This window comes from Grammomys surdaster, unplaced genomic scaffold (assembly GCF_004785775.1).
Source record: "Grammomys surdaster isolate TR1022 unplaced genomic scaffold, NIH_TR_1.0 373, whole genome shotgun sequence".
NCBI classification, from domain to species: Eukaryota; Metazoa; Chordata; class Mammalia; order Rodentia; family Muridae; genus Grammomys; species Grammomys surdaster.
The window spans coordinates 7,889,772-7,901,680 of record NW_021604792.1 but is presented as its reverse complement, the minus strand read 5'-3'; the positions used below and the strand labels follow the sequence as shown (position 1 = coordinate 7,901,680).

At 36.3% G+C, this 11,909-nt stretch overlaps 1 pseudogene; it reads left to right on the top strand.

Moving 5' to 3' along the window:
- Nucleotides 1–1,099: 1,099 nt before the first annotated feature.
- Nucleotides 1,100–11,909, top strand: part of LOC114632383 — a 21,009-nt pseudogene continuing 10,199 nt past the window's right edge.

The window sequence follows — 11,909 nt, the reverse complement described above, 5'->3', positions numbered from 1 at the left end:
AAGATGAATGTAATTTTTGTTTCTCTTGCTGGTCACTACAATTGCTTTCTATTTTTCCTTCCTTGTGTGAATTTATTTAAAAGAGAAAAAAAATTTGGCACCAACTATTTGCAGTTTAAAAATCAATAAACTTCATTTTTAAAGAAGAAAAAATATGTGTTTCTGATAAAAATGTAAATTATTTCCTCAGACTTGAAAAGCAGGCTGGAATCACAATTACACATATACTCAGGAATATTTTATTAAAATGACTGAATAATGATTTATAAATGCTCAAAATTACGTAGATTACAATAGAATTAAAACTTTAAAAGCATTTAATCTTGTCTTTATCATGGTGAGTTTCTTAGCATTTTGACATTTGAACAAAAAGAGCCTGAAAAAAATTTAGTTACTGGATAATACCTGTCATAAATGACATGTAACTATAAATTATAATGAAAGCTATAGATAAAAAGATCATAAAAATATAAGTCTTCATACTGAGAAAAAATTATACTTAACCAATACCAAAAAAGTAAAGTTATCAAAATAAAAATTGAAAATGAAAAAACAAATGTAACATTTTTTTTAGCAGTGTCACAGATATCTAGGGAGAGAGCCATTCATTTCTGAAAATTGTCCTCTTTGGAAGAAGCATTCTTTTCTTATTTAAATGTACAAAGGTATTGTAGGAGGAATAGAAAGATGGAGAGAGGGAAGAAAAATTGGAATAAAGGAGGAAGGGAGAGGGAGTAAATATGTGAAAGAGAGAGAGGAACTCCCATCAGGATAAGGTCTGGAACTGTTCACAGGAGCTGTTTGTCTTGGTTCTCTTCATTTGAATAGTCAAGGTAAAATGTTCCCTTGCTTTATTCACTCCAAATTGTGCTATGGCAGGTTATTGGAGCTTCAAAAATGATGACAAGTAGTCCATAATGCTGAAATATTACAATGCATTGTGTTAGTACCGCCTGGACTGTCCATTATTATGTTAAGCATCAAAATTCTCAGTGAAATTCTCACCCCATAAACAATTGCAAAAGCCCTTTTAAATTCTTGTTCAAATTACTAACCCTAAAGACTAAATAGCTGCTGCCAGTGAAGGCCCTTCCTGAAGATGGCTGCACACCAATATGCTGGGGCCATCTTTACCCAAAGTACTGGGTTTTTAAGAGGTCAGTACTGTCCCTTGTGTTTCCATCTTTTAAGAATCCATGGAACTAATGAGAATTCAAAAACAAGCCCATAAATGAGAAAACTTACAGAACAGTCCTATATTCAGTATAAGGAACTGATTCTTGGCAGGATTGTAATTAGGAATCCAGAACACATTAAAATATGAATGTTGCCTTTATGAGCCGTGTGTATCAGTGTCTGAAGGGAGAAGAGCTCTAGAAGATGGCCTTCCTTCCCTAACTGAATGACAATGCTCTCACCTTCCTCAGTAGTCTATAATCTTAAAAGCAGACATCATACTTTTTAATAGTTTAGTAAAATAACATTGTGTAAATTTAAACATTTTCCTTATCTATTTTCAGTCTGGGTCATTCAATTTCGGGGTCTTCTAAATGAAGTTGCAATAGATGAAAATGGACAACAGTCTTTGTGGTATGGTCAAGTATCTGTTATGCCCAGGAATGGTCCAGGTAGATCATGAAGTAGGACTGTTCCCAATTCATTGCACAAGTTTGGACTCCAAAAACAATAGATGAGTTGTTTCCTTACTACACATTCTTTCCCTAATGAGATTTCACCTGAGTTTTGATCTTTGTCATTCTGACAGATATAAGAGGGAATCTGAGACTTGGGTTTATTGGTGTTTAACTGATGCCTAAGGATGGGAATAATTTATTTTATTTCTTTAAGAGATTCTTAGCCAGTAGATATTCCTCTGACATGAATTTATGTTTAGATGTGTATCCCATTTTTAATCTGGTTTGCTTGTGTCTACTTTCTTCAGTTCGTTATGTATGTCAGATTTTAATCCTCTGTTGGGTGCAGAGTTGAAGTTCATTTCCCATTCTGTAGGTAACTCCCAGGAAGCTATGAGGAAAACCCTGGCTATGATTCCTTGTAATGGATGATATGGCACTTGAAACAGGCTTCTCCTACAACCAGGCAAGACTTCCAATGGAACGACTGAAACACCAAGCCAGCCACCAAAACTTTGACCCATAATTGCCATGCCTAAAAGATATACAGTCACAAAAATGGAACAGAAATTGAGGGAACGGCCAAATAATGACTAGACAAGATTGAGACCCATACCATGAGAGGGAGCTCACCCCTGACACAAATAATTTTAATCTGTTATATTTGCAGACAGGAGTCTAGCCTATCATAAGAGAAGCTTTACACTATAACTGATAGAAACACACTCAGAGACCCACAAATATTAGATGGAGCTTGTGAAATCTTATGGAAGAAGAATAAGATGAAAAATTTAAAGAACAAGAGGTCTTATGGATACATGAAATTCTACAGAATCACCTAACCTGGAGCCATGAGGACACACAAAGCATGAACTTCATACTAGAGAACATACATAGAACAGAGCTCTGTCCTCTGTTCATATGTGACAGTGGTATAGCTTGGTCTTCATGTGGGACTTCTAACAACAGGAGCAGGGCCTGTCTCTGACTGTGTTGACTGCTTTTGTATTCCTTTCCCTTAACTGGACTGTCTCATTTAGCATGTACATAAGATGGTGTATCCAGTCTTACTGTAGCTTGAGATGTAAAGGTTTGTTGATATCGATGGGAGCCCTCCCCTTTCTGGGGAGAAAGATAAGGCGGAAGGATGGATAGAGAAGAGATTACAGGGAGGGCCTGGGAGAAGAGGTGGAGAAATATGGTATCAAAATGTAAACAGAATAACCTTAAAATGATTTGAAATCACATCAAACAATCATATCTGTTTCCTATCAAAGGGAAAATCATCTGTTCAATCAATAAAAGACAACATGAGCAGTAACCAAAGTGTAGGAAATTCTTTGGAACTCATGATGAAGGGTTATGCTCTCTATAGGTGCATTAATTTCAAGTAAGGAGAGAAAAATTAAAGGCTTCAGAAATTAAGAAATGTAATCTAATTTTAATTGATTTAGATTCATAACAATAAATCTAAGATTGAGATAATATATTTAGTATTTACAGAATAGTTAGATAATTGAAAATTGACTTTTAACCAATATTTTAATTAGTATTGAGAAAGTATTACACACTTATTTTTATGGAAGGAAATGAAACAGAAATTGCAAAACTGGTGCTAGACACATAGAAAATATGCTCGTAAATTGCAGGAAACTGAGAACTGCTGAGGATTTGCAACTTGCTTACATTTTTATCTTCCCAGTTTCTCTTGAATTAGAGTCATAGATGGAGACTTGAAAAATCATATCTATTTTTATAATTGACTTATTTACTTTTTATTTATTCACCTTATATCCTAGTCACTGTCCTACCACTGGTCACCTCATCCCACAGTCTTCTCCATATAACAACCCCTTCTCTTTTCCTTTGATGTGTGAAGGCCTCCCTACTTGTCCTCTAACCTGGCAGTTCAAGTCTTTGCAAAGTTCAATTCTCCCGATCCCATTGAGGCTATACAAAAGAGCCCAAATAGAAAAATATATCTCATGTGTAGGCAAGCTTTGGGGAAAACCCTGTTCCAATTGAAGAACAAGCTACACATCTGTTACTTATGTTAGGGGGAGACTAGGTCCATACCCTCTGTGTTCTTTGGTTACTGCATTAGACTCTGATAGACACAAGGGTCCAGGTTAGATGAATAGTCTTCCTGTGGAGTTCTTACCCCTTAAGGGCCCACAATCCTTCCTCCATGTCTTTTTTTATAGTCCACAAGCTCCATTCCTTCTTTGACTGAGAATCTTTATATTTATCTAAGGCAGTTGTTGGATACAGCCTTTCAAAAGGCAACATGCTTCTGTCTGCAAGAATAACAGAGTATCATTAATAATGTTAGGAAAAGTTGCTTGTCCATAGTTTTGGGTTCTATTTGGGCTACCTATTGGTCAGCCATTCACTGAATCTCTGCTTCATTCACCTTACCTGCATTCAAAGGTCAAATTTTGGAATGTATTCTGAGGGGGTTGCTGTGCCAACAATTGGGAAAAGCTAGTCACTAATCTTACATCAGACAGATGGCTAATCTTCAAAATACATAAAAAAAACTCAAGAAGTTAATCTAAAAACATCAAATTATTTTATTTTAAAATGCAGTACAAAGCCAAAAAGAGAATTTTCAGCAGATGAATCCTAAATGAATGAGAAATACTTAATGAAATGTTCAACATCCTCAGTCATCAAGAAAAAGCAAACCAAAACTACTCAGAGCTTCAACCTTAAACCAATCAAAATGGGTAACAGCAAAGTCAGAAGTTACAGTATATGCAGTCAATGATGTTGAGAAAGGGGAATCTTTCATTACTGGTGGGATTGCTAACTGATATAATCACTCTGGAATATATTGAAATTTCCTGGAAATTGAAAATAGTTCTTCCAGGAGCTAAACAACTCCTGGCCATATACCCAAACTATAATTCACCATACCACAAGGATACATGTACCACTATAGTCATAGAAGCCCTATTAATAATAGCCAGAAGCTATTAAATAACTCCCAACTGAAATGTACCTCATTGGAAGAATGTGTACATAAATTGTAGTTTATTTAAATAAAAACACTTTTCATCTATTACAAAAAGGACATCATGAATTTACAAGCAAGTGGATAGAAGTAGAAAATATCCTGCAGAGTGAGATAAGGCAGAATCAAAGGACATGCAAAATATGTACTCATGGATAAGTGGATATTAACCAAAAAGTACAGAATACCCACTATACAACTCACAGATCATATAAGGATTAAAAAGAAGTAAGGCCCAACTGAGGGTGTTTCATTCCCACTTAGAAGGGGGAACTCAGAAGGAGAACAAGATCTGCCTAGGAGAATGGAGGGGGAATGGGGACAGGGTCAGGTATCCCTGGGAACATGGTGACAGAACAAAAGCCAAGAGGATGAAGAAAATGAATGGAAACATGGATCTGTGGTGTGTCGGGGCATGCAAAACCTAGAGAAAGTTCTAGAGACTTGAGATGGGAAAGGTTCTCAGGACTTAATGGGTGATGCCCTTAGCCAACCTACCAGCAGATGACAGACACAGATGCAGCTGCTTACAGTTCACCATTAGACTGAACTGAGGGACCCCTATAGAAGAACTAGGAGAAGACTGAAGAAGCTGAAGGGGAGGGCAACCTCATATGAAGAACAACAGAATCAACTAACCTAGAACCCTCAGAGTTCCCAGAGTCCAAGCCACCAACCAAGGAGCAACGTTGGCTGGTCCGTGATCCCCAGGAACCTATATAGAAGACTGCATTGTCTGATCTCAGTGAGAGAGGATGTACCTCCTCCTACAAAGACTTGAGGCCCCATGTAAGGATAATACAGAAAGGGGTGAGGTGACAGTGGATGGATGTGTGGGACTGTGCATATCGGAGCACCATCTAAGAGGAAAAAGAGAGAAAGAATGGGATGAAGAACTCTGGGAGGGAGGAACAGGAAGGGGCAACATTTGGAATGTAAATAAATAAAATACTTTAACAAATAAATTTAAAACAAACACCCAGAAATGATAGACCTAGTTGGCTGCCTAAAGAATTTTCCAGAATTGTCACTAATATTCTGGCCCAGCATATCTGACAGATTTACGTGAAGCAGAAATTATGATGAACTTGCTTACCTCATCTTTGCAAAGATTGACAGTTGACTTCCCTGCATCTGCTTGTGTTTTCTGGACAGAAAATTTGCTGCAGATGAAGCATGAGCATTTTCTTTGCTCAGTGGCTAGCTTGCCAAAGTTGACACAACTCAATATGGTGGTTATTGATGCTCAGCATCTTCTTTGAAGTGGAATGTGGGTGCTGTCAGGAAAAGACCCATGTCATGATCAAAAAATAAGTTTTAATAAGAAATGAATCTATGCTCAATGAATCTCTGAGGCTTGAAGACTATTGTTCTATCTGTAGCACATCTGAATGGTCAGCAATTATTCTTTAGTACTTAGTATTGAATATCCTTGAACAATCATAACATAATTAGCCAAACAATTATCTAATATAACCATGTATAGTAGATTAATTGTGTATTATAACATCTGATTAATTGTGTTTTTCATTTATCTCTAACAGATCACCATAGCAGTTTTTAACAGAACTTGAACTTTACCTCATGTCTTTAAATCATAAACATACTTTATGTGGATAAATAGACCTATATTCCCATTTTTCTTTATACAAATTTAAGATTGATGTGTATTTTCTTTTTAAATGGTTACAGACATTCTGTTTTTTAAAAATTTAACTTTTTTTCAAATTGTAATTTTTACTTATTAACATAGGGGTTTTAAACACAGAAAGGCAGGATGTGGGGAAGGGGATGACACTGGAGCGTGGGTGTTCAGGGGGAAAATAAGATGAATACAGACATTCCTAACGATTATTACAAAAGAAACTTACATAGTAACTTTAACGGCAAAATCTGTCATTTTGAATTTTAGGCTATATTTTTTAAGTGGATGTATCTATCTTCAGAGGATCTTACCCAGATTGTACTATGTTTGAGATCCAGAAGGCTATTCAGCAGTACAGTCTATGAACAATCATGGACTTCAAACTGGGCTTCATGCCTGCCAACAATCTCAAGCCCATGAGTCCTGCCTTGTTTGGTTAGGCAAGAGCCTTTGTCCATTACCCACTCCAAGAAGGTAATGAGCTAATTTTTTTTTGTTGGGGAGGGTTTGTGCTTTGTGCTTTGTACCTAGGACAGTTTTCAAATCACTTTAAATTCTATGCCTAAATTGGGAGACATTTGAAGATATTAGGTCTGGTTCTTCCTTCCGGACTCATGCTACCAGAATTAAAACTCACACTTAAAATACAATTACAAATATCTTGGCCATAAATAGATATATGGTCCAACTAAATAATGACTTAGTATAACTCATTTACTCTAATCTACAACCTACCACATGGCTGGATAAGAGTGTGCAGGTAGCATCCATTTGTCTCATCACATCTTTCCAGGTGAATCTCCCAGTGACTTACTCTATCCCAGAATTCTTTCTACTTTCCAGATGTCTCATCTCTTATTGTACCATTTCCTTTAGGCCTTAAGGCTTATAATTGAAAGATGATGCATCTAGTAAATATTCAAGTTATTTCTACTACAATGTGTTAATATATGTGTATATCTGATGATTACTATAGCCAGATCTCGATCTATCATAATGTATGTGCTCCTTTTTTCAGACATATAATGATTGGCTTTCTATATGGCTGTGCTTCCTGCACTGACCTCAATGTGGTAGCAGGCTTCATTGTCATTAGAGACTGCTGTATTCTCTGGCACACAAAGCCTTTCCCAGTATCAAAAGGTTTTCTTCAATGTAGAGATGTTGTGCTAATAAAGATTGCATAGCCTAAAACCTTCCCATTCTTACCAAGATATGTTATGTTGGTAGAATAAAAGTATCCAAAATACACTTGAGTTATTTAGACTGTGGTGTAAATCCACATGTGTTTCAGGCTGTGAGTTCTCAGATTCCTGCCTTTTCCAGAAACTTCCATGAAGCTGAGTTTGGGAGTTCTTCCTTTTAATAAGTATTTTTACTAAGTTTCATTATATGTGACAATTAAACATATGCTAAGGATGTTCTATACAGCCCCTAAAAAGAATTGTGTTTATGTTTATGGACTATTTGTTAATCACTTCTGTGAAACTTACTGATTGATTCTTTCTCTTGAATTAATTTAATTTCCTCCATATATACCATTTATTCCGGAATGATCTCTGTATTTAGCCTTCTAATGTATTGGTCATATTACCATTTAAACCTTATATGCATTATGAAGTTCGAACACAAGGTATTCTCTGAGCAGTGCTGGTTCTTACTTTGTTTTTATTTGTTTTATTAAACATAGCAGTTGCCTGTTAGTAATTTTCTCAGATAATCCATATGAGTCAGTAAAATCAGAGGTCTCTATCACTAAGCACTCCATGGAGAAATTCAAGTAGAAAAATTACAGAGACACAGCAGAGGGAAGATGCAGGTCAGGTGTCTCATATTGTGCACTCTTGGAACCAGAAGTCCTGGTGGAAGCCAGCCTTCATCTGGGCTATGTGTCCTGCAACACAAAGGTAGCTTCTACCAAATGTCACTCAGCTCAGATCACATTGCTGACCTTTTTCAGTGTCAGTAATGAGTGAAGATGACAATGTATCATAAAAGAAAAATATCAGCAATGATCTCAATAGAAAATGTAAAATCAGATTACAAAACAGTAAGAAGCAAAGGTCTTATAGAGGAAGATGGGGATGAAGAATGGCAAGGAATCTGTTTAACATTGAAAATCATTAACATTTTGTTCCTCTTTAATTTTCCAGTATTTACTATAATTATTTATTTATGCAGTTTATATTTATGTGAGAAGTTCATACATTTATACAACAAAGTTTCATCTTTGATCAATCTACCACCTTTCCTCTTTGAACTAATTTCCATATTACACAACCAATTGTAATATTTTGATAACTTTATGTGCTCTTTTTTACACTTAATAAAGCCAACTGCTTGTACATTGCTTTGGGCTAAATAATTCAGCTTAAGATAGTGATACCCATTTCTAAACATAATCCTGAAAATAATATAATTTTATTCTTTTTCTGATGTTTTTTACTTAGTAGTTTTTAATCATTCCAAATAATGGCTTTTCCAGCGACACACACACACACACACACACACACACACACACACATACCACTGTATTATTCTCCTATGCATCTCTGAATCTATCCTCCCCCATTCTTCTATTTGTAGTCTTCTATTTCTTATGCTTGTATATGTGTTTCTGAAAGAGAGAGAGTGAGAGAGAATGAGAAAGAAAGAGACAGAAGGACATATAGAGAGAGACAGAGAGAAAGAGAGAGGTGGTGGGGAGAGAGAGAGAGAGAGAGAGAGAGAGAGAGAGAGATATCAAGTCCATTTTGTGGTGTGGAAATGTTCTCAGATTGTAATTTTCCAATGCTCAATGGTAACTTATCAAAGGCTAAACTCTTAGAGAAAATGATTCCTTCCTTTCCAAGATGTTAGGAGCAGCCAAAACTCTACATATGGGGATAGTTTTTTTTTACCCACCTCTTTGCTCCATTCTAGGACATCGGTCACTAAGCACCTGATTCTCACAGGAACCTAATATAATGCCCTCTTTCATTACTAATTATCAGTGTTCCCTATTTATTTATTGACGTTCCCTATTTATTGTTTGACGTTTGTTTGCTTTCTTACTTGCTTGTGTTCCTGAGACAAGCTTTTATGTTCCCCAGGCTCACCACTATGTATTCGAAAATGATCTTGAACATTTATATCCATATTCTGCATTCCATGTCCAAACATAGCAGTTAAACTCTGAGAGAAATATTTACTGATATCATCAAAATACTTAGTCAATGCATTTAAACAAAAATGCTTCCTGGGACAGCAGGACCAGGTGCAATTCAATCACTGCCAGAACAAGCAGAGATGGTCTATCACTGCTCACCCAGAAAACCTCACTTCATTTTCCAGCCACACAGGTGAGGAATGATTTGACATATGGAGTATAATCTATATTTTCGATATATGTGAAGTACAAAAATCACCTAAAACTGAGGTACGTGTGGTCCTCTGCAAAACTAAAGTTTGAAGTTTAAAACTGGCATCCAGTACAATTGAATTATTGCTTTCAGCAAGAACCAGACTTGGTCTAATTTTGTTTACAAAGGACAACTCTGGCTGTTGTCAGAGAAACACGTAAGAGAAGTAATTAAAGGGAGGAATGAGAACAAGCCTCAAGGGGGTGAGAGAATTTGTTTCTGGAAAAGGACAGAAAGTACAGAATGTACTAATGATCTAACCTGGGATATATTTCAAAGCTAATATCAAATGAACTTGCAAGGAGACCATACCTGTGATATATAGCTTTAAATAGCATTAAAATGAGTTTCATAAGTGGCTAAAAATAGTTGTGATTAAGGAAGACAAGATGTAAAAAAAAAAATGAAATGATCTGGACCAAACCCAAATCTTCACTATGTTTGGTAGCACAGTTTTGGGTATGTAATAAAATTCAAGATTTTAGGAGAGCCGTAACCTATTCTGAATGGTCTTTGTAGGACACAGACATTTGAACACAGACAGAATGGGGAAGCATATGCATAGATGAAAATATCAAGAAAAACCACTCTAGAAGCTCTGCACAGAGGCCTCTGGAGGATCAGAACTTTCTTACTAAATAATCCTGACATTGTAGACTATACCCCTGTGAAGAAGAAACTCTGCTTTTTATCCATCTAATCTGTCGCATTCACTGGTTTCTTCATTTATTTTTCTTGTTTTTGTTTTTGTGTTTTTATGGTTGTTTTGTTTTGTTTGTTTTTGGGAGACATGTAAAACTTATACAGAATAACTTCTAATGTGAAGAGTACAAATTAATAACACCATGAAGACATATTATATTTGAAATATATTTATAAGTCAATTGACAGAGGGCTTTTATTCTTCTAGAATATGTTATTATTATTATTACTTACCAACAATGAGTTCATTGTTTGTATTTCCATTTAATGATAGATTAAACACTTCACTCATCCTTGAGAGTGGAACAAACCTGGGAAGGACTTGATCTTGGTGACACCTGGCAGACTCACATGCCCTCTTTGAGAACCAGGAAACAAACAATTGTGAAGTTTTTCTCAGTACTGCCACATCCAAGATCATTCACATTAGATGAGCAAACCAGCATGGATCTCTCCTTGGATTCTACTATCTACATAATTTCTAACCTAAAGATCTCCCATGTTCAACACCACACATCCCCAATTTCCCCCCAATTACTATCTTTGACTAAGAACAGTATTCTGTCTTTTGAGAAACTGATAAGAATTAAAATAATTTTCATTGACTGTAAAATGTAAATTTTTCCATTAAGGACCACGTGCAGCAGTGTCTGAGAGGAGTTGTGCTCTGAGGTCTTGTTTTTTTGATTGCTGCTGCTGCTGTTTTGTTCATTTTTTCCAGACCCTCACTTGGTGAAAGTGTTCTCACGTTGCCCAGTAATATGTAAACTGGAAACTTAAGATATGTAGAGAAACAGCCTACCAATAAGAATACCAGAGCCAGGTCATGTGACCCTGTCCTAGCTTAGGATACATGAAACACAATGTCCATGGCCCAACCCTACAAAGAAAGATAAGATGTATCATTCAAGCACTGGGGAAGTAAACACAAGAGGATTAAAAATGTTTCCATGTACAGGGGACAAATAGGGATGAGATCTGAAAGGATTGGTCGGGGGGAGGGGCAGAGGGAGACACTATAGGAGAGACTACTGGAGTAACTGATGGTTTAGAAGGCAATGCAAAAACCCTGTGCAATAGTAATATCCTAGGACCTTTGAGGATTACCATGGTGATTTTTTCATACAATGGAGGATATGTTCTCTTAACTGAATATTTTATATAACCAGTCTAGTCTACAAGTAATAGGATTAGGACACTAAACAAAGGCAGAATACGTTCAACCATCAAACAGTCCTGCCTGTAAGATGCTTGGGGCAGTTCTAGTTCATTTTGGGGATGTGGCCAACTAACTACTGGCCTTACCTAAGGCCCAAACCACTAGAAGGGGCAAATGGCTAACACTGCCTAGATGACAAAGAACTGGAAATGAATGACTCAGAGTTCTAATTTGGAATCCAAGAGAACTGGCAAAGGAAAGAAAGAAGAAAGAAAGAAAGAAAGAAAGAAAGAAAGAAAGAAAGAAAGAAAGAAAGGAAGAAAGATGAAAGGAGAGAGGAAGGGAGGGAGGG